Source organism: Aedes albopictus, chromosome 1 (assembly GCF_035046485.1).
Source record: "Aedes albopictus strain Foshan chromosome 1, AalbF5, whole genome shotgun sequence".
Classification (NCBI taxonomy): domain Eukaryota; kingdom Metazoa; phylum Arthropoda; class Insecta; order Diptera; family Culicidae; genus Aedes; species Aedes albopictus.
Genome location: NC_085136.1, coordinates 317,074,572 through 317,096,269, shown reverse-complemented (window position 1 = coordinate 317,096,269; position 21,698 = coordinate 317,074,572). Strand labels below are relative to the sequence as shown.

Here is a 21,698-nt window from a genome sequence, read left to right as displayed (position 1 = left end):
GTTAGAGGGTTGAAGCTGGGAGTAAAAAATTTGATGAAGCAATGAGATGAGATTAGAGGAAATAAAATTTTCTCGAGATATATACCTCGACAATCGTAAAAAGATACCTCCCGAGATGCCTCCTGATGTTCTTTCGAGAATTCCGGTAGGGATTGTTCCTAAGATCTCTCTAGGGATTTCCACAGATATTGCTTTAGAAAATACTAAAAGTACTACAGATATTGCTTTAGAAAATACTAAAGGTATTCTATTCGGCATTACTTCAGGCATTGGTGATGGAATTCCTCAAAAAATTCCTTCCCGGATTCTTGTTGTGATTCCTCAAGGCTTTCCTGTTCAAAAAATATAAAAGGTATAGATTTCTGGCGAGATTTCTTCAGAAAACCCTAGATTTTTAGAGATTAATCCCGTACTTTCTCATGGAATTCCTTCACATTCCTTCCTTCCTTCCGAGTTTTTTAGGGATTTCTATAACAATCCATTCCAGGATGTCTTCTCTAATTCTTTACGGAACTCTTGCTAAGCTTCCAGACGCGACTCTGCCACAATTTCTCTAAGGATTCCATCATGGTATTCTTTATGGGACTGCTACAGAAATAAATTCCGGGATTTCTACCGAGATTCCTTTAGATTTTTAAAGGATTCTTTCAGGAATTGTAGCTGGTATTCCTTCAAGGATTTCTGTTAGGATTACTTCACGGATTCCTACTGATACTCATTCAAAGATTTCTGCCAAGATATAAGGGAATCCAATGGGCAATATTTTAGGAAAGTATCGGGATTTCTGCTGGTATTTTTTTGAAACATTCCTTCTGAGATTTTTTCAAGAAATCCCCTCGCGATTCCTCCCGGGACTTTCCAACCAATTCCAGTCGGGATTCTGTAATTCTTTCAGGGATTCTTGCCGAGCTTCCAGCTGGAATTCCTTTCAGGATTCTTCCAGATATTTCTCTCAGAAGTCCTGTAGGGAATCCACTCGGGATTCCTTCCAGAGCGCTAATGGCCACCAGAATGTGGTTCACTTTCTGGTAGGGATCAACCGATTTGACGTTTCGTTTGTGTCGTTTGACAGCTGATCGATAAAATTGATGATCGATCTTATCGACCAGCTGTCAGACGACACAAGCCAGACTTCAGGATGTGATTTTTCGATAAATGTTGAGAATGTAAAATTGCATAACAGTACCCACGCTCTCAAGCAAAATATACAACAAAAACTTACATAAAAATGGCTTTTCTGCATTCTTGGGAGCATAATTGGTTTATAAAAATTGTACAAACTCATGAATTAGAAAATCAATTTTTCGATTTTTGGCCTATGGCGGTACCACTGTGCACTGACATTTCTTGGTTCTCCTGATTCATTAGATTCTTTCGATCATTTTGATCATATTGATTTTTTTTTATTCGTGGGCACCTTTTACTCTCCAGATGCTCTAGGTTCTGCTGATTCATTTGATTCTCTGAATTCTCTTGATTTCATTTCATTCATTCTCTTGATGTTTATAATCCTTTCTCTTGATTCTTTCGAATCTTTTGAGTCACTGGATTCTTTTGATTCTCCAGATCTTGACGATGCTTTTGTTTCTCAAGATTCTCCTGGTTCTCTCGCATCTTTCTGTACTCTCGAATCACTTGAAAGTTTTGATCGTATTGGTTTAAGGTATTCTCTCGATTCTTTTATTTATTTTTTTATTTACGAGGCTGCCTTGACTCTTATGGTTTGTATGTTTTGACCATTTTGGCTCTCTTGGTTCTCTTGATTCGGTGGATTCGGTTTTTCTCGTGTCTCTCGATCAGCATGATTTTCTCAATTTATTTGATTCTAATAAGACCCATGAGATTCAAGCTTCTCATGATTCATTCAGTTCTCGTGAATCGCTTTGTTCACTTGAAGCTCTTGATTAGTTCCAGTGTATCAAGTGTATCCAGTATCTCTTTACTTGATTTTCTTTATTATAATTCAAACTAATAAATTTTCTCGATACTATTGATATTCCTTTTTTTTTTTCTTGATACTTTCGATTCCTTAGAATCGCTTAGTGTTCATGGCTCTTGTGATTCTCCTGATTAATATACGTTTCTCTTGATTGTCTCGATTCTCCAAAATTGACTGATTCTTCTGATTCATCAAGCTGAACTGAACTGACTAAACTGAATTCTCATGGTTCTTTTGAATATCTTGATTCCTTGAAAATGGTAAAATATGTTACCGAAACCGTCGGAAATTGAGGAAATATTGTTTTTGCTGCTCTGAATGACTGCCAACAAAAGTAGCAACATAACAGTTTCCGGAGCAAACGCTTTTGAAAGCTAGCTTTGTTAAGCTCTTATGCAGCATGAATGTTAGTTGGGAAGGTCGGAAAACAGAACGTTTCCCTAGCTGCAACATGTAGTCGTTAAGTAATTCTTCCGATATAAAAATATTTACTCAAATTCATTCGCCTCAATTCTCGATTATTCAGATTCTCTCAGTTCTCTTGATTATCATGATTGTCTTGTTTTATATGACTCCAATTAAGCTATTGATTCTGATTATTCTCACTGAATTCCTTGGATTCTCTGTCTCATCTTAATTCTTTTAATCTTTCTGGTTATTTCGATTCTCTCGATTCTCTAACTTGATACTAGTATTTTTTTCACTGCATTTTCGAGATTTGCATAACGTTTTCGAATTCCACAATTCTCAGGGTTTGTCGCTGATTTTCCGCAATATTGTCACACAATTGGTTTTTTTTTACCGTATAGGTTTGGGCCAAAAGGTCTCAGATTTTCATGAAACTTTTTCCACAGGCGGGGCTCATGGATATACGAACATAAAAAATTGAGGAAATTCAGGCTCGCCTATTTTCCCGGAAAACTCAGGTGGAAATTTTTTGTTTTCCCCTGACACTACTTACTTTGAAAAATCAACAATTGACCATAACTCAGTAACGAGAAAAAAGTACATTCCAAAAATTTCAGCGATCAAAGCTTATAAAATTACATTCCCAAAAATATTTTTTTGAAAATTTTCCACTAGTTCGGACATAGTTTTTCCGGCTTTTCTTTATGAATTTTCTCAACTGTGGAAAATTTTGTGAAAAACTTTTTTCTCTTCAAATTTTTTTTGGATTCCTGAGAAAATTTGCTTTCATTTTCATTACAAAACTTTGTTTCTACGATGCTTCGTTCTTGAGTTATGGTTTTTCAAAGAAAAGGCTTTTCTGGCACATTTGGACATTTTTCAACAAAATTGACCATAACTCAAAAACGAAAAAAGTGCATTCCAAAAATTTCAGCGATTAAAGCTTATGAAATAACCTTTTTAAAAATATTTTTTCGAAAATTTTCCACGAGTTCGGGCATAGTTTTTCCGGTTTTTCTTTACAAATTTTCTCAACTGTGAAAAATTTTGTGGGAACTTATTCCAGTTCATATTTTTTTTTTGATTTCTGAGAAAATTTACTTTCATTTTCTAAAAAAAACTTTGTTTCTACGATGCTTCGTTCTTGAGTTATGATTTTTCAAAGTAGTGTCAGGGGAAAACAAAAAATTTCCACCTGAGTTTTCCGGGAAAATAGGCGACCCTGAATATTCCTCATTTTTTTTTTGTTCATATATCCACGAGCCCTGCCTGTGGAAAAAGTTTCATGAAAATCTGAGACCCTTTGGCCCAATTTGTACGACAATAAAAAAAAATGCCTAATTCTTACATACAAAACACCTACGCGTCACGACTCGAACCACTTCGTCAACTCTCAAAGTGAATTTTAATTACTTCCAGTCGTCGAAAAGCTGTCCATTCCTTTAAATTGACTCTCCCACTAGATGGGCTGTTGTTTCTGCTCTTTGAAGTTTGGGTCAGCCCAAATGTGTAGGGTGACCAAAAATGTGAATTCTGGAATCTCCCGGAAAACAAAGCTTTCATCGCCAACATGAAGTTCCAGAAAATTCAGCTAGTTCGGTGTACGAGAAGCACTGCTGATTTAGTTTTTGACGCTCAATGTGGACGGTGTCGTATAAAGTCCTTCCAGGCAATCATAATCCAGAACCTTAGAAATGCGTAACGATCATTTCGCATTTTATCCAATATCTCAAAACGCTGCCTGTTCAAAGGAATGGTGCCTTCGGCAAAGTTGTTCAACTAATCAAAAACTTCCGACTTAAGTTCTTCTTTTTCTCAACCTTATGCTACATTCGACGCAAAGTTTGTGTTTCGTAACAAATCTAAGGTACATAAGCATTTGTTTTGTTCATATAAGTTTGGGAACACTCTATTCATTGTCACTGACCCACTGACAGCCAGATTGGAGCGAACCAGACCAGAGAGCCCCGGCAATGCGGAAAAGTGTCAATCTACACCGGGAGGGCGAAAACTTTTTAACCGATAAACTTTTCGGAAGTGGAAGTGAAAAAGGCAAGTTCCAACCCCTTTTTCCTTTTCGAAGGGGGTCCGTACCGCCACCGCCGTCACCGCCACCACCGATACTCTGTTGAAGGGCAGAGGGTAAAAGCTTTTTAATTGCACCCAAAGCGGCCGGCTAGATTTTTACTCTCGGTTACCGGTTGCGGTGCTGCTGGATGGTACACCGATGCCGAGGAGCTGAATTGAATTTGATCTGTGTACCCGGGACGCCCGGAGGTTGGACTTTTGAAAGTACCGACCGAAAACGGGAGCAAATTTGAATTGATGATTGGCGAACGCGTGAGAAAAAAAATGTAGGGGAGACTGGGGAGACTTGATCCCTTTTTCTTAATTTGCTTGTAACTTTAAGAAAAAACACAAAACTAGATCCATTTTTCGTACAGAATGGCAGGTAAACATCTATTGCAAGTTTATACACAACAGAAGGACTTTAAATTATTGTTAAAGTTTTCAAAACTGTGTTTTATGGAGGCATGTCTTATGATGTATTTTTCAAAAATGGGTCACAATTGATCCCCTTTTTAACACATATTTAATTTAAAGGGAAAATAACTCCACAAGCTCTATTCATTTTCTTTTCAAGTTTTCTTGAATTTTTCATGAATATGGTGTATTTGAAATTATAAGATTTCCTTAAATTGTTAAGGATATGCCGTATTTTGAAAATGGGGAGACTTGATCCCCCTTTTAATGGTGTGTAATAAAATAATAATTATCTGACACGTTTTATCATTGAATATACCAGAATTCCGAGTAAACAGAGGCTTCCAAATAGAATTTTATTTTTCACATGTATAATGTGTGTGTAATCCTCGAGGGATCAAGTCTCCCCATGTCACTGTTGTATACACTAAGCTATATTATTTGAAATATTTATATAACAGACTTATTTGGGTAAATACGTTTGATAGTATTTTATTTATACTATGTGCTGTGAAACTTTGACACGATTTGATTCAGTTTTCACAAAGTTATTGAGATTTTTCAGAATCGCCTAAAAGATTTCTGAAGGACTGAAAACTAACCATTAGCCATTAAAAAATAATGCAATACTCAATTAAAATCAATTGTAGCCAAATCATTGTCGTCTGTCAAGATGCTGTTTTGGAAAAAATATGCTAGAAGAAAACTGTTTTTGATTCCGAGAAAATATGGGGGGAACAAGTCTCCCCAGGGATCAAGTCTCCTCAGTCTCCCCTAAAGTTCGATCAGCACGGTACGTTCCAGTAAGTTGCCATTGCATGTGGCCAATAAAATCAAATTTATGCTGATTTACGTTGGAGAGATTTGGGGGACCATGAGGATCTCTTATTGAATTCGTATGAGAGGAGAATTATTGAAAAAAACCAGAGCAAATAGCTAAAAAAAAACAAAAGATCAATCGAAAGTCAAAGAGTTGGTCTGAAGAATGAAAGATAAAGAGAATCAAGAGAACAAGAGAATCAACCAAAGTAGGAGAGCTAAGAGATTCATGAGAATAACATGAACAGAATCCTGAGTATAAGAAGATTCAAGAGGTTCGACCTGGAGAATCGAAACAATCATCAGAATCGAAAAAAAAAGGTGAGAGGAACCAAAACATAAAAAGAGTCAAAAATTCGAGAGAATCGATGTGACTCAGAAAATCAAGATAATCAGAAAAAATCAGAGTATCACGAGATCCCAATAGAAAATGAAAGAATCAAAACAAAATCAAATCAAATCATAAAATCCAAAGAATTGAGAGAAGCAGAAGAATCAAGAGAATTCAGATAAATAAAACAGCCAAGAGTACCAAGAAAAAAAACAGAATCTATAACCGAACCGAGAGAGTCAAGTAGACAAGGAAGATCAGAAGAATCAAGAAATCAAAAGAATCAAGAAATTCATTCAATAAACAAATGGATTCAATAAATCGAGACAATTATGGCAATCACAAGATTTAAAACTAACCAGAAATAAAAAAAAAATTGAAGAAAATTGAAACAATCAATAGAATTATTGCAACATAATCAATTAAGAGTAAAACATGAGAATCAAGAAATTAGAGCGAGTTAAGAAAATGCAGAATAGACAGGAAATCGCGAGGAACAGGAGAATAAAGAGAATCAGGGCCAATCAGATGAGTCACGGGTAGTTCCACTCAGGCACAAAAATGACTGAGTTCTTCTACTTTGAAAAGAGTCAATGATGTCAAAGGTGTCTCTAGAGAATCGTAAGATATCAGAAAACTAAACGAATTAAGATAAGTAGGAAAATCGAGGGAAAGACAAGAGAATAAACTGAATTAGAGCAGTTGGGGGGATCAAGCAAATCAAGAGAATCACGCGAATGAAGAGGTGAATAGTAAGAACAACAAAATCAAGAGAATCAAGAAACATGAGAAAACACGGAAATTCAAGAAAGTCGAGATGACCTTTTAGGAAAATCATGAGAATCTCTAGAGTACCAAAATTAATTTCCAGATTCTCATGATTTTTTCAGTCGGGGATGGGATATGTCATGGAATTTCATGAAAAAAATGTCATGATATTTTTTTTATTTTTACCACTTTCGGTGCGAACTTCCGTCCGTTTGCAGCACCAATGGTGCATGGAAAATTAATAATGTACGCATATTGGTTTTCACCAAGAACAAAGAAATAATAAAATGACATTTTCATGAACTAAATTGAATTCCAATGAATCCCTCAAATATCTTAGTTTGATGTTCTTGATTCTCTTGAGTTACTTCTCTTGGATTTCATGATATTTTATATTCTTCCAATCCTCTTCGCACTCTTTATGTTCGTGATGATTCTTTTACTATCCTTGATTTTCTTGATTCAATGGCTTCTCCCGATGTTCATGGCTCTTCTTGGTCCTCTTGATTCTCTTGAAAAGAATCAAGAGAGTCGTGTAAATCCTGTAAATTGAGGATTTACACGACTCTCTTGATTCTTTTGATTACTTTGCATATTTCGGTTCTTTCGATCTTTTTGATTTGCATGAATCTTTTGATTTTCTAGAATCTGTTGATTTTTCGATTCACTGAGTTCTTTGATTCCCTTCATTCTCTTGATGGTATTGATTCGCTTTCTCGATTTTTGATTCACTGGATTCTTATGGTACTCCTGTATTCTTGATTATTTCTATTTTGGTTATCCTGGTTCTCTCGAATATCTTATTTTACTTTATTCTTTACGATTTACTGGATTCTCTTGATTCGTTGCGTTCTCTTGATATGCATGTTTCTCTTGACTCTCATGATTTTTTATACTCTAGAATCTAAACAGTGTTAATCCTCTTTATTGTTTTGATTATCCTGCTTCCTTTGATTCTAGTGATTCTTTTGATTCTTCTGATTTTCAATTATGACAATCTTTGGAAGATTATAAAATTCAAGAAAGTTAAAGAATTCATATAAGGAATCGAGAGAAACAAGAGTAAAAAAGAAACAGAGAAATTAGAGAATCCAACAAAATCAAGAGAATCTAAATTCTGGAGATTCGAAAAAATCTAAAGAATTAAGAGAATCAGGGGAAACGAAAAAATCGAGAGAATTTGGAGATTGGAGTATGGGAGATTTAAGAGAATCGAGAAGATCTATAAAGTGAAGAGAAACAGAAGAGTCCCTTGTTTTTTTTATATTATTTTGATTCTCCTGCTTTATTTGATTCTCATGACTCAAAAAATACATGTAAGTAAAGGAATCGGGAGATACAAGAGTAAAAAACAGATGAATTGAGAGGAGTAAGCAAATAACAAAAATCTAAAGATTAGAAAAAGAATCTTAAGAATCAAGAGAATCATGAGAAACAAAAGAGTCGAGAGAATCCGGACAAATTCAGAGGTTCCAGAGAATTAATAAGACCTATGCAGACAAGTCTAGACAATCAATAGAATACCGTAGTTCTAAAACAAAAAAAAACAGAGGATCTAGATCTAGAATGAAGACAATCATGACAAAAGAATCAAAATTTGCAAGAAAGTAAAGAAAATCGGGTAAATTAAGCAAATCTAAGGGATCAGGCGAACCAAGAAAACTGGAGGAGATAATGGAGTGCAGCTGGTAGAAAAACACGAGAGATAAAGAAACCATAGAGGCAAGAGAATTAGGAGAATCAAGAGAATCAAAAAGAGTCATGAAAATCCAGAGAAACAAGAGACTCATAGGAGTTGATGGAATCAAGCGAATCATGAGAATAAAAAAACGAAAAAAACGAGAGAATCAAGATAATCATGAGGATCAGAAGAATCGAGAGAACTCGAAAAATCAAGCAAGTTTATAGAATCAGTAGAATATAAACGAATGATCAAAATGTCAAAAGAATAAAGAAAATCAAGAAAATTAAGAAAATCTTGATAATCAAAAGAACTGGGACAATGGTGAATGAACAATTAAGTGTGTTAAGAAAATCTGGAGATTCATGATTATCAAAAGAACCAAAAAAAGTAACTTCAAAATTCAAGAGAATCAAAAAAGGTCAAGAAAAATCCAAATATAATAAAAATAATAAAACAATAAAATCGAGAAAACCAAGAATACTAAGAAAATTAGAAGAGTAAGGAAGTAAAAAAATCCTGACGGTCAAGAGAATTGAATAAACCAAGAGAGCCCAAAGAATCAGTGGAGTTTAAAGAGCCAAAAGAATCAAAACAATCGAGAGATTCATTTAGAAGAATAAAGATATTCAAAAGCGTCAAGGACATAAAGAGAATACAGAGAATCAAGAGATTAAAGATATTCTGTAGAATCAAGAGAATCAAGAAAACAAACAAACTTATGAAAGAATCCACAGATTGAGAGAATCAAGAGAGTCAAGAAAATCCAAATAAAAAAGAGAGAATCAAATAAGTTTCGATAATCATGGGAATCCAGAGCACCGAAAGAATCAAGACAATCAAGCGAATCATGAGAATGAAGAGAATCGTGAGAAACGAGAGAATCAAGGCAGTAATCGTGAAAGTAGGGAAACGTCCAAGATAATCATGTGAATCCATAGAAATGGAAATGGAAATGGAAATCAGCAAAGTTAAGAGAATACAGAGAATCAAGTGAATCTAGAAAGCCAAGAAAATCCAGAGAATGTAGAAAGTCAAGAGAATGCAGATCATCAAGATAGTCAAGAAAATCAAGAAAATGAACAAAACAATGAAGAATATGAGGGTGATAATAAAATCGAAATAATCTGAAGAATGGATAGAATCTAAAAGCTGAAGTATTTAACTTTTGCAAAATCTCAACGCCTTCTGCAAATTTCACTCTAAGACAGCGAGCAATCATTTCACCTGCGATCATCTTGCCTGCCTGAAGTAAAAGTAATGCAGGGCTGTTACAAAATTCCCAAAATATCATCCGCGAAATTCGCGACTTCGGAAATAAAATCCGCGACTCGAGAAACAAATCCGCGACACGAACATAAATATTCAAATTTCATATTGAACCAGATTTTGTACTGAATAATGACATGTTTTTAAGAATAGTTTCGAAGTTCCTATGAAGTTTTCAACGATTTTTCATTAGGGCCACATTTTTCGCCCACCTTTGTGTTATTACAGAAAACGTATTGAGATTCCCAAAGCTTCAGGAACAACTATCTCTGGACGCGATACCAGATTTTAAAATTATTTTATGATAAACCATTTTTCTGTGAAGTATCTCAGTAACATGTTTGTTGCTGGGATACCTTAATATCGTTTGAATTCAAGACCAGCTTATTGATAAATAACAGTGTGTTCCCCCATTCTGGTGAGACTAGCTTTATGAAGCCAACCACGTCCTTGGGGAATAAGACTCATATGACAGCAAGCCCTAATAAGGGTTTGTCAAGAGCTTTGAACCTACGATAGGTGAGTGCACTACAATAGCAGAGGATATGTACTGATGTTTCTGTCTCCTCGTCACAGAGGCGACAATTAGGATTACTTCGATCTTTTGTAGATGGTATCTGCAGGGGCAGTGTCCAGTTATTAGACCGGTGTAGATGCTGAGACCAAATAGTTGTTGGATTTTCTTGGGGTTCATCATGACGAGCCGCTTGGATTAGCTTGGAGGGGGAAGTACATTCCAGTTTGATGTGATTCGAATTACCATAAATTCGCTCAGTTGTATTTTACAGAGCAGCCGAAATCGAAACAGATCCCGCCGAATGGCTCAGGGCCTAGGAGCAACCATACTTTGCTCCAGAAACAGGAAGCATAATGATTTGGTTTCGTTAGTTCAAGTTATAAGAAAAATAATACAATCGACGAGTTTCATTTTCAGATTGATTTCATTTTGTGAGGCAGATTCAAGTAAACTGCAAGGCGGCCATCTTTGTATTCAAGTGATCTTATTCTTAAGAAATACTTCATAGTTTGCATAAGGGCAACGTTTTTTAACCTTGGTTAAGCAGATATAAATAACGACGTTGCTGGACAAGAAGAACTATTTCCTACAAAAAGGGATTATGAGCCGAGCTATTTTAGTCACAGGAGAAAATGTAATTTTAAAGTTGTGATAACCTTTGAAGCAGACCATCAAAGTTGTCCTATTTTATTAACTACTAGGTACGCACGATAAATACAAAGAGTGCTGAAAAAATAGAGTTTTGCAACGAGTTACATACAACATTTTATGCAACTATTTTTGATTCTGCAAGTCATTTCAGTTGCATAATGTACAAGGGCGGAAAAGTTGATCATTATGATACCAAAATGATTTTTATAAAATAGAAATGATTACACTGAATTGCATAAAATAGTTTAAATTTGTGTATTATATAACTTTCATATAATGTTGTATAGAAAGACACGGAAATAAGTAATTTATGCGAATAGTTTGAAAATTAATTATGACAAAAGCTTCTATTGTTATTCAATTTACAAAATTAAACTATGAATATTCTATAAATACATGAACTGAAACGATGCATTTATAAGTAAATCTTTGCTCGTCCCTGTTTTTACGAAAATTTCGGTATAATCTATTTTTTTCGAAATTGGAATGTTTAGTCCTGATCACCCATAGTGGAGCACAGAACCAAATTGAAAGATATCAATCCTGGATATAAACCTATAGGTACAGGACAACAAATCTGAAATCGAAGTTGCGATATCTAAGCAGAGAATTTCAACCATTTTTTTTAATTTATAGAGAAAACGATCTCTGGGAAATTCTATCAGAATCTAGAGAAATTGTAGAGACACCATAAATTTTCTTCATATTGTTTTTCTCACGAAGATATAAGATCGGTTCAACAAAATTGCATGACCTTTTCTTCGCAAACATTCGTGGTATGTATCTGCTGTCATTTCATTTAAAAAACTTTTGAATTTTAGGAGAAATTTGCATAAAGTTGCGACTTTCAATATATTTTGTAGTTTTGAAAGTTTCTTAAAACAGAAACTACTTTGAAGCTGCAAAATATAACATTTGACGGAAGCTTCGATGGAAATACATAAGTTTAAAAGAAATTGAAAATGGTTTAAAATAAATAACAACTGCCATAAAGATAGGCATCCGCGAAATGCGCGACTTAAATCAGACAAATCCGCGAAAATCGCGACCAAATTTCAAGGATCCGCGAAATCCGCGTCGTGGCACATAAATCCGCGACTAAACCGCGAAAATCGCGATTTTCGCGAAAACCGCGAAATCCGCGACTGTTGTAACAGCCCTGGTAATGTCATAAACTAAACATTACTTACCGTCAGTCAGCCCGTTGTAGCAGATGACGCACTTCGCACAAAAAGGGCACTCCATTTAGGGCTCCATCCATCGTTATGGTGCGGAAGCACCCGCGCAATTTCTCCATCGAAAGGATTCTTTGTTGCATTCCTGGCGCTATCTATCTACCTACCTATCTATCCACCGCCATCACCTCCATTAACTGCCGTTGTTGTTGTCGCACTAAAGTGCGCACTTGTTTATTTGATAGTATCTATTTTTCTTTCCATATCTGTTAAATGCATTTCCCATCTCTCCGTCTCAAACCCACGTCTCGCCCCCTTCTCTCAAATCAGGCTCACTTTTGCAATCAGTGCACTTTGGCGCGGGCATCGAATTACAATCCCATTAGAGAGCCACCTCCTCCTTTCAGGCTCCAGTCAGGCGTTTTGTCTCTTTTTCCTCGATTCACTTTGGAGAGGGAAAGAAATAATGAAAGGTTGGGTTGTTTCACGTTTTTCTTTTACCATACCGTCACATGTAATTGAATGATGATTAAGATCTTTATTCGAAAATTATTATTCAATGTAGGGTAAGGAGGAATCAAGGATTACAGGATTCAATAAGTTTATACTTCGATTGGGATTGACGGTTAACAACTGTTCACAGAATGGTGAACATAATGTAATGAGTATTTAGTGAATGGTTTTATTTCAGTAAGAAGAAAAGGATAAAGTCTAACAATGGTCAATAATTTTCATATGTGATAGGTGATTTGTAGGGACAATGGAAATTCACGATTTCGCGGAAGCCGCGAAATCCGCGAAATTGGGCAATGGTTGCGAAATTTAAGAAATCCCGCGAAATGACACGAAATCTGAGAAAATTCAGAAAATAACCTCAAAGTTTCGCTAATTTTAAAATTTAAAAAATAAATTGGCTGATAAATTTTACCAATGTAAAATAATTTAATAGTTTAATACATTTTACATCAACTTCTTTTCCAATTTTTCATCAAATTTGTTACTTTCCCTGTAAATTTATGATTACGCCTCATAAAATCCAAGTGAATTATTCGTTTCGCATGCAAAATTGATGTCTTCTTTAACAATACGATCAAAAATATGGTGCCGCGAAATCACCGCGAAACTTGCAATGTTGGCCCGCGAAATTTGAGAAATTTTGCCGCGAATTTCCATTGTCCCTAGTGATTTGATATTATTGAACTATGTGAATAATTCAAAACCATAACACAAACGGTTACTATAAATGCAATCTTTCCTAACTTAGTAAAAGAAGTTAATGTCATTCCTAAAGTAAAGTAACTCTACGATCAAATTTGGTAGGCTAACTTTGCAAACAATGCCTAGTAGAAGCTTACAATACACAAAACAATAACCTCTATCATAATTGTATGGTAAATACCATAGTGTTCTCCAGGAATGCAAAAAAATAAGACCCAGTCAGTTACTATGCAAATCTAACGCAAGCAATTGATGTTTGAAAACGATTTCCAATTGCTTTGGCATCTCAATCTCTCCAAAAAGGCGGATTGAATCCCGTAATTCTTCAGTTTGCTTAACTGATTCGAACAACTTTTGCTTCCCCATGGATGGGAAGTCCTGGAGCACCTTTCGTCATTGGGTCTAAAAAGAACTTGAATTGCGTTCCATTTACATATACCAACCGAGTTCCACCTAGCTCAGCGATGGTGATGGTAGTGACGTCGACGACGACGACGCTGTTCAAGCTATCTGCTCCTCCTCCTCCCAAAAAAGCTGATGCTGGTGACGAAGCTGATCGCATCCTTTGGGAGAAATGGAGCACCCTCATAGTGCCACAGTCAACGAGCAAAGGGAATCTCATCAAATTCCAATTCCAAAATTGCATAAAGTATGAAGGTGGTACGTCTGTCGTTTGGTCTATCTCAAGATAGCTCCCGACTATATCTCCTTCTTCTTTAAGAATCGACGTCTGGATTGAGACGAAACCTGCCTTCAGCTCTTATGTTCCCTGGGCATTTCAACAGTTGTTAACTGACAAAGTTACCTTATCCTAGCAACTATCGAGAATTGAACCCAGTCTACTTTTGTAAGGTCTTGTATTACAGCTGCATGTTTATCCTGCCACCATAAAATGCCCATGTGCATATCGAATGCAGAAAGCAGGAAGGAGTTTCCTTCCGGATGATGTGGTGGAATACGAGATACTCGTTTACTCTTCGCTGATAGGGGTATGACTCCAATTTTGAGCCTAACAATACAATTTTCAGAAATTCATACTACTGTTCAAACAGCGAATTTTACTTCAGATTTTTTTACAATCATCAAATTTGTTTGACTTTGAAACACTCATGCAATCGTATTAGGTTCTGAATGAGAACAGTTAACCCTGCATACTGCGTTGGAAGAAAAGCAGCTTGCCGGAGAATACTTCCTAACGGATGTAATTTCTGCTTCTCATAATTTTTCCTTCACTGTTTCAGTTTGCAATAACTGTATAGAAAAAAAAAATACGACTCAAATGTATTTGCGGTGCGGCACAGGCAAACATATTGTTCACAGCAATGCTTGCTCGCTAGAGACGCAAATTGGCTTTAAGTTTTTATTGTAGGTAAATTCACCTAAAGGGGAGAGAAATAGGAATGCACTTCTCAACTAACAAAGGAAGCTGCATAACAGCTTGAGGAGCAAACGCCTGAGTAAAAGTGCTTTATTAAGCTCTTATACAGCAAAAATGTTAGTTAGGTTATGAACCACTCAGTCGCGTGAATAATCACTCAGGTGTTCACAAGACCTGTCTCTGTATCATTTTACAGAACGAGAAAATCTGCTACCATACACAAGTCTTAGACCTCTCGAGACTATCGCCGAGCTATTGGGCATCTTCTTCGGCAATCGGCATACCATATGGCATCTTCCATAATCGCCGTACTTACCCTTTTGCATGTATATAATCCACTTGACTACCGAAATTAAGCTTGTCATCGATCATGACCCCCAGTTGCTTCAGTGAGCGCTTGGAGTTGATCGCGCATCCACCTGTGGTCATCTACGTTTTGGGGTGTGCGAGTGCTAGCTGACTTGACCTCAACCAATCATTCATTATGCCGATCGCACGAGTTGCTGTCAGCTCCCTTTGCTCTATCGACATGATGCATGCCACGAAGGTGATATCGTCGACAAAGCCAACTAGCATTAAGTCCAATGGAAGTGTGAACCTCAATACGCCTCCATACGCCACGTTCCATAGTATTGGGCTTAGGATGGACCCCTGAGGTCCAGAATCAGCTCTCCAGTATCCGGCACAGGCTATCCAAGACTCCTAGGTAATGAATCATGAATTCAATGACGGCCTAGCTGTCGCTGTTGAACGCATTCTGCACGTCCAGCGTGACGACCTCGCAAAAGTGAATTCCCGTTGGCTTGGAGCGCTGTCTCGGCCGTTGATTACAGACCCACCGTCGATCGACCCTTACGGTACCCAAACTGGTTGTCCGAAAGCCCAGAGACATCTGGCCTTTCGGTATAGACCATTAGCCTTGATGGAATGACCCGATCCAACAGTTTCCCGGCAATGTCCAGAAGGCAGATAGGTCTGTAGGTCGACGGGCCGCCAGGAGGCGTCCTACCTCTGTCTTTGCCTAATCCACCTCTAAGGAAATTCGCCTCTGTCCAGGCACATCTGCATAGCCATTCTGAACACGTCAGGGCTAGCCTCGATGGTCGTCTTGATGGCCGTCAACTGTCAAGATACTGTCCGGACCCGGAGCCTTGTTCAACTTGAGCGACCTCTGTATTGCGATGAGCTCGTCGTTCATCACCGGGGTGACCTCGCCTTAGCCGTTTTTGCAATGTTCCGCGCCCTTCCTTTTGGTCATGATTACTCTGTAGGCCCCCAAGGGTTCGTGTTAACGTGCCTACTCTGTAGGACCCCAAGGGGTCGTGTTGACTGCCTGGCAGAGATTATCGAAGCACGTCCGCTTACGTGACTCAATCTCTTTGTTCAGTGCCAGTTTAGCCGCCCTGTAGGCCTCACTTCGCTCCATTCTACCCTCATCAGTGCGAGCTCTTTGTATCCTCCTCCTAGCTCTGAGACAGGATGCACGATTGCACGGTGTTCTGGACGCCACCAGTATACCAGTTTGCGTTCATTCCTGGGTAGGGATCGTCTTGACATGGCGGCGTCACATGCACGGCTCAGGGTTCCGACTAGATCGTCGCTAGACAGATCACCCTCCGCACTCTACTCTTCGGCCAGAAGATCATACTCCTTCTTGGTCAGAGCCAGCGATTTGCCCTGTTTCAGGTCCTTGCTGATCCAGGCAACTACCAACATCTAGTCCGCTCCTGTTGCGAAAGGCGCCCGCGTGAAGTACGCGCCTGTCATCTGCGTTTCCTCGGCTGGAGCTGCGCCGCCTCGTGCTCCTCCTGTTGAACCTCCTACCATCCGCATGTTGGTGGGTAAACCAGCCCCTCGTAGTGGCGATTTCGCCAGTCCTCCTCGCGTGAACGGGTTCAACACCATTGTAGTGTTCTCTTGGTGGTGGTTGGAACAATAATGATTTATTAGATACAGCTAAATGTCAAGAATACAATTCATGGCTACTACGATCCTACAATCTTTCCCTTCTTTTATACTTCTATCAAATATTTATATCTAATACTTGTTAATATTGAATAAGATCTCAATTGTCTATATACATATACAGTAGCGTGGTTCAAAAAATCGTTTTTGCTCCACACCGCCTATTCGATTCCTAACCAGATTATATGTCTTCTCACAAAATTTGAGCTCATTTGGTTGAAAATTGAGACTGCACAAGCCCGTCAAAGTTTGTAGTGGAGGACGTAGCTGCCTGCTACGTCCTTCTTCATCTCAACGCTCTCCAGCTGCTGTCTCACTAAGCCTGATAGTGACCGTAAGCTTCGAGCAGATTTTTGGTCATCGATGTCCGGGTCTCCGCTCCTCCTATCAGAGAATATATCTCACATCTGATGCATTGACGAGACACCTAGCTGCGTCCTGTTTCCAGAATCACAGGGTGCCATTTCTTTCGCTTGGCGAACGACTCACGGAACATCTCCTGGCGCAATAGAAGTGTTTGTTTGAGTACCGCATGTTGATTTTCTGTTTCAGCATTCTGGCGGATCGTTCACTGGTCTCGCAAATCGTCCATTACTTCTGACGAAGATCGCGTGGTCTACAACAAAGCTGACTGATTTGTCAATGTGGAGAGGTAGTCGTAAAGAAGTTGTTGCTCATCACACATGGCTTTCTACCATTTTCCCGCTTGTTACGTGTTTCTGGAGCGTGGTACTCATGGTTGGCCAGCATTGCCAGCGGACCTAGCTTTAACGTTGTGGAACCTCGTACGGATGTGGGGTAATCCTAGCTGTCGACCCACAATCGATGTTGCAGCGGTGGAGCAGTATTGTGGTAGCTTCTCGCCCTCAGCTCTCGTAATCAATTCTCCTGGTTGTTGGTGTTTTTGCTCCTACTTCGTCCTTGCAGCGACAGTTCTTGAACAGGGTATCGTTTGCTATGCGGAAGTCCGGGAACGTATCCCCTTCGCTGTACCACGGATCCTGATCGTGGTCTACCGTAAACACTGCTTCCGCAACTGTTCTCGAAAGCGCATCTGAAACTACGTCGATCGATCCTTTCCTGATCTCGAAATCGAACGCGTCTAGGTGCAACAGCCAACGGCTCATCAAAGCGTCGGGGTTCTTCATTGACTTCAGCTAGCTGAGCGCTGCGTGATCACAGTACCTGATGAACCGTATTTCCTCTACGTAGCCTCTAATCTTCTCGATCGCTCGGATCACTGCAAGGCAGTTCCGCTCTGTGACCAAAAATTTCTCTCTCCAATGCTGACAGCTTCTGCGAGAAGTAGCTGATTGGATGATCCTCGCCGTTGATCTTCTGCGTTAGCAAGGTTCCGATTACTGTGTCGCTAGCACCGCACGCTATGGTGAATGGTTGCTGTAATCTGGCATCGCTAGCATCGGTGCCGAAACCAGAGCGGCTTTCAGCTTGAGAAAGGTTTCTTCAGCTATCAGACTTCAACGAAACTTGATCTAGCCTGATGTCAAGTTTGTTAGCCGAGCAGATAGCTGCGAGAAACCGGCCAAGAAGCGTCGCGTCGGTACCAGTTGCAAACACCGAGAAATCGCTGGACTTCCTTGCGCGTTCTTGGAGTCGGGAACTGTACGATCGCTTGGATCTTCTCTTCGTCTCCACGCCAACTTTGCTCGTCGATTACGTAGCCGAGGTACTTCATGCTCTTCCAGCAGAACTAGGACTTCTCCGATGAAATCGTAAGATTCGCATGGCGTAGCCGGCGGGATACTTATTCGAGCAGAGCGATATGCTCTTCGAATATCTCGGAGCAGATGATAACATCGTCCAGATAATGGAATGCCAGCGGCTCCACGTCGGCGAATAAGTGGGTCGTAAGTCGCGCTAGAGCACCACCTTAAATAGGAAGTGGCCTCTGTATCGAATGGTGAAGACTGTTATTGGTCTCGAACCCGGATGGAGTGGTAGTTGCCAGAAGGCATCCTTGAGATCGATCGAAGAGATGTATTTGCTGCTTCGGAGGTTGTTGGTGATCGCTGAAACCTGGGGAATCGGATGTACCTCGTTTACCATGATAGAGTTTAGGTGATGCGCGTCCAAGCAGACACGATACTGCCCAGATTTCTTCTTGACGGCGACCAGCGAATTGTTCCATGGCGAGAACTGCGCCTCCTCGATAACGTCCAGCGCAAGCATCCAGTCGATCTCCCGGTTGACCTTCTGTAGAACGTACGGCGACATGGGGTGGTAATGCCGTTGTTTGCGGGGTGGTGCATTCCCCACAACGATTCGATGCTCGTACAGCTTCGGGCGCTTCAATCTTCAATCTACGGCTTGCGGAAACTTTTTGATCGCTTGTACTAGGCGCCTTTGCTGTTTGGGCTGAGCTGCTTCATCTACTGGTCTTCACAGGCTTCTCTCTGCTTTGCTTCGATTGCGCAACACACCGTTTTGACCCCATGTCTCCACTAAAGAAAAATGCCATTTTGCTGCCAGGATAGAAAACGTACACGGAGAAACGAAAGTACCCAAAAGTGAGTTCATTCCACCCAACTTCGAGGTTGCGTGAGGGAAGCCAATTTTGAGTTGATGGAGTCGATGTTGAGGTAGGTAGTTTGCATTTAGGCGTATACGGCCAAAGTACATAGAGTCGAAGTTCTTTTTACTCAACCGTCAGTTATAAATACTCAACTTTCGGTACTATGTCACTTACTCAATTTTGGCTTCCCGCATCGAACTCTCAAAGTTGGGTTGTTTTGCTATTCACTCTCTGACAACAACAAAGAGAGCGAATGAAAGAGGATGCAATAAAGAACTCAAAAGAGAGTTTAAAAATACTCAAATTTGGGTTCTCTTGTTTTTCAGTGTAACAGAAGTGATCAACACCGCTACTGTCAGATGGTGATCGAAATTTGAGCTTTTTTTGGACATTCTGAAGCAAATAACTTTCAATTTTGAACACGAAACTAAAATGTTGAGCACTAAAAGCTGCAAGAGCACTACATGACAGCTAAACACAATGTTTACAAAAATTGTGGGCTACACACTAAACTGGTGAAAAACACTCTTAAATCGAAGTATCCGTTTGGGGGTGGATAAACATTTTTTTATTATTTACCCATTTCACATAAAATCTCATGAAAATATATATGGTTAAGAGATAAATAAACAGTAATTGATAAATTATAGAGGAACACTCATCAAATTAAACCGATGTTCATCAGAAAACAAAACAATGTTAATAGATCGACATTCCAAACTAAAAATACAACAGATGGCTCTTTTTTGTTTGGTAGTAAAATCAAATTTTCTCGGTGTAAATCGTACTCCGAAACATGAAGTAAACACTAAATTCCGTCCGTTGAAAGTTATAACAAGCCAAATAAGTCATGTACCAACAAACGAATGACAGGAGTGTTACAGTTAGACGAAACACAAGACCAAAAACGACTCCTGAAGAAGACACTAACCCCGTGTCGAAACGTTGGGCAAGTAATAAACATTGTTTGCTGATTTCAAGACTGCGTAGCCGTTTTAATGATAGTAAACACTAAATGTTGCCTTTTTAAACCGTTCTTGATTTCTATTCACTAACTTCACAAAAAATTCCCGTTTTCCAACAACTTTTTGTGATTATTCCATACGATTTGACAGTTCTTGATTACCATGCTTCCGTGAGCTTGAGATGAGAATTGGCTTTTTAGCTGTGTTGAGATAATATTATATTCTGAATATGCATCCCAAACTGAGTCGAAATCCAAATTTCCATGAATTTTGGTTCCAAGGAAACTTATTTAAAAATCAATTTGAAGGTTGTATGGGAGCGATTTGATGAATCATCCCTCGTCGGATTTTGAACTGGGCGGAGCTGTCAAGGAGTTGCCCAGCTGTCAAAAGGTGGTTTGAAAAAATATCTTTGAAATTCATTTTATGTATCAAAATAATCTTCTAAGAATTTGAAGAAAATCTTAGTGGCTCAGAAAAAGCTGCTATTTCGTTTAAAAGTAAAACATCATTAATTTTTTCTTAATTTAAAACCTAATTTGAGAAAGTTGGCAGCTGAGAGTAGCACAGACGATAGATTGAATACAAGTGATGTTTTCGCCGCCTGGCTGTCAGCGCTGAAACTAGATGCTATAAAATTCTTGTCTTCACTTTTCGCTGCTGGTGCCAACTGGGAGCAATCAATTGAAATGTAAACAGCAATAATTTTATTGTTGGAGAGTTGAATAAACTTTTTCGCATAATGTATCTGATAAGTCTAAACCGTTCTTCAAAATTGAGCTTCACATTATGTAAGAGTTTAGAATTCAAATACATAGAGGCGTTTTAATGTTCGTAACTTTTGTTCTTTTCGTCATGCGGAGTTTTCTAAAATCAGATGAACTCAAAATTTGCTTCATTTTCACTGAATCTTACGACGGTCAACACGTATAAAACACGTGTACGATGAACAAATTGAGATTTTGATTGCGAAAAGAAATACACGTGCTCCGGTGGGAATCGAACCCACGACTTCGAATTCGCTAGACGGGCGCTTATTTCCTCCAAGCTACGCAGTAGGGTGGCCCACACTTATATGAAAAACAAAAATTTCGAAAAATGCCAAGTCTTACCTCCTAAATCAGTTGTTTTGGACTCCCAGAAGCTACGTTCAAAATTTGAGCAAAATCGGTTGAGCCTAAGGGGGCGCTCAAAACGCTTAAAGTTTGTATGGGAAAACTTGGCCAAATGTATGCAGAAATTTTAGTTTTTCGAATTTTGCCGCTAGAGGGCGCTGCAAGCGTTCAATAAATAAACCCTTTGGTATTATTGTAGGTGACTATATGCCAAAAAACTTTGTCGAAGACCGCGAAGTGATCCGACAGCAGTGAAAAAAGTTATACCCTAGGCAAAGTGAGGCAAAGTATTGAGATTTCATTATTGATATTATTCCTTTACATGTATTGGAAAAACAACAATAAAGTTTATCCTCACTTTACCTAGGGTATAACTTTTTTCACAGACGTTGGATCACTTTGCGGTCTTCGACAAAGTTATTTGGCATATAGTCACCTACAATAATACCGAAGGGTTTGATTATTGAACGCTTACAGCGCCA

At 38.7% G+C, this 21,698-nt stretch overlaps 1 protein-coding gene across 4 annotated transcripts in view; it reads left to right on the top strand.

The window, feature by feature from the left end:
• The window catches only part of LOC109423620 (ankyrin repeat and fibronectin type-III domain-containing protein 1-like), a 324,977-nt gene that overhangs the window by 264,784 nt on the left and 38,495 nt on the right, over positions 1–21,698 (top strand). The gene's annotated exons all lie outside the window — the stretch shown is intronic.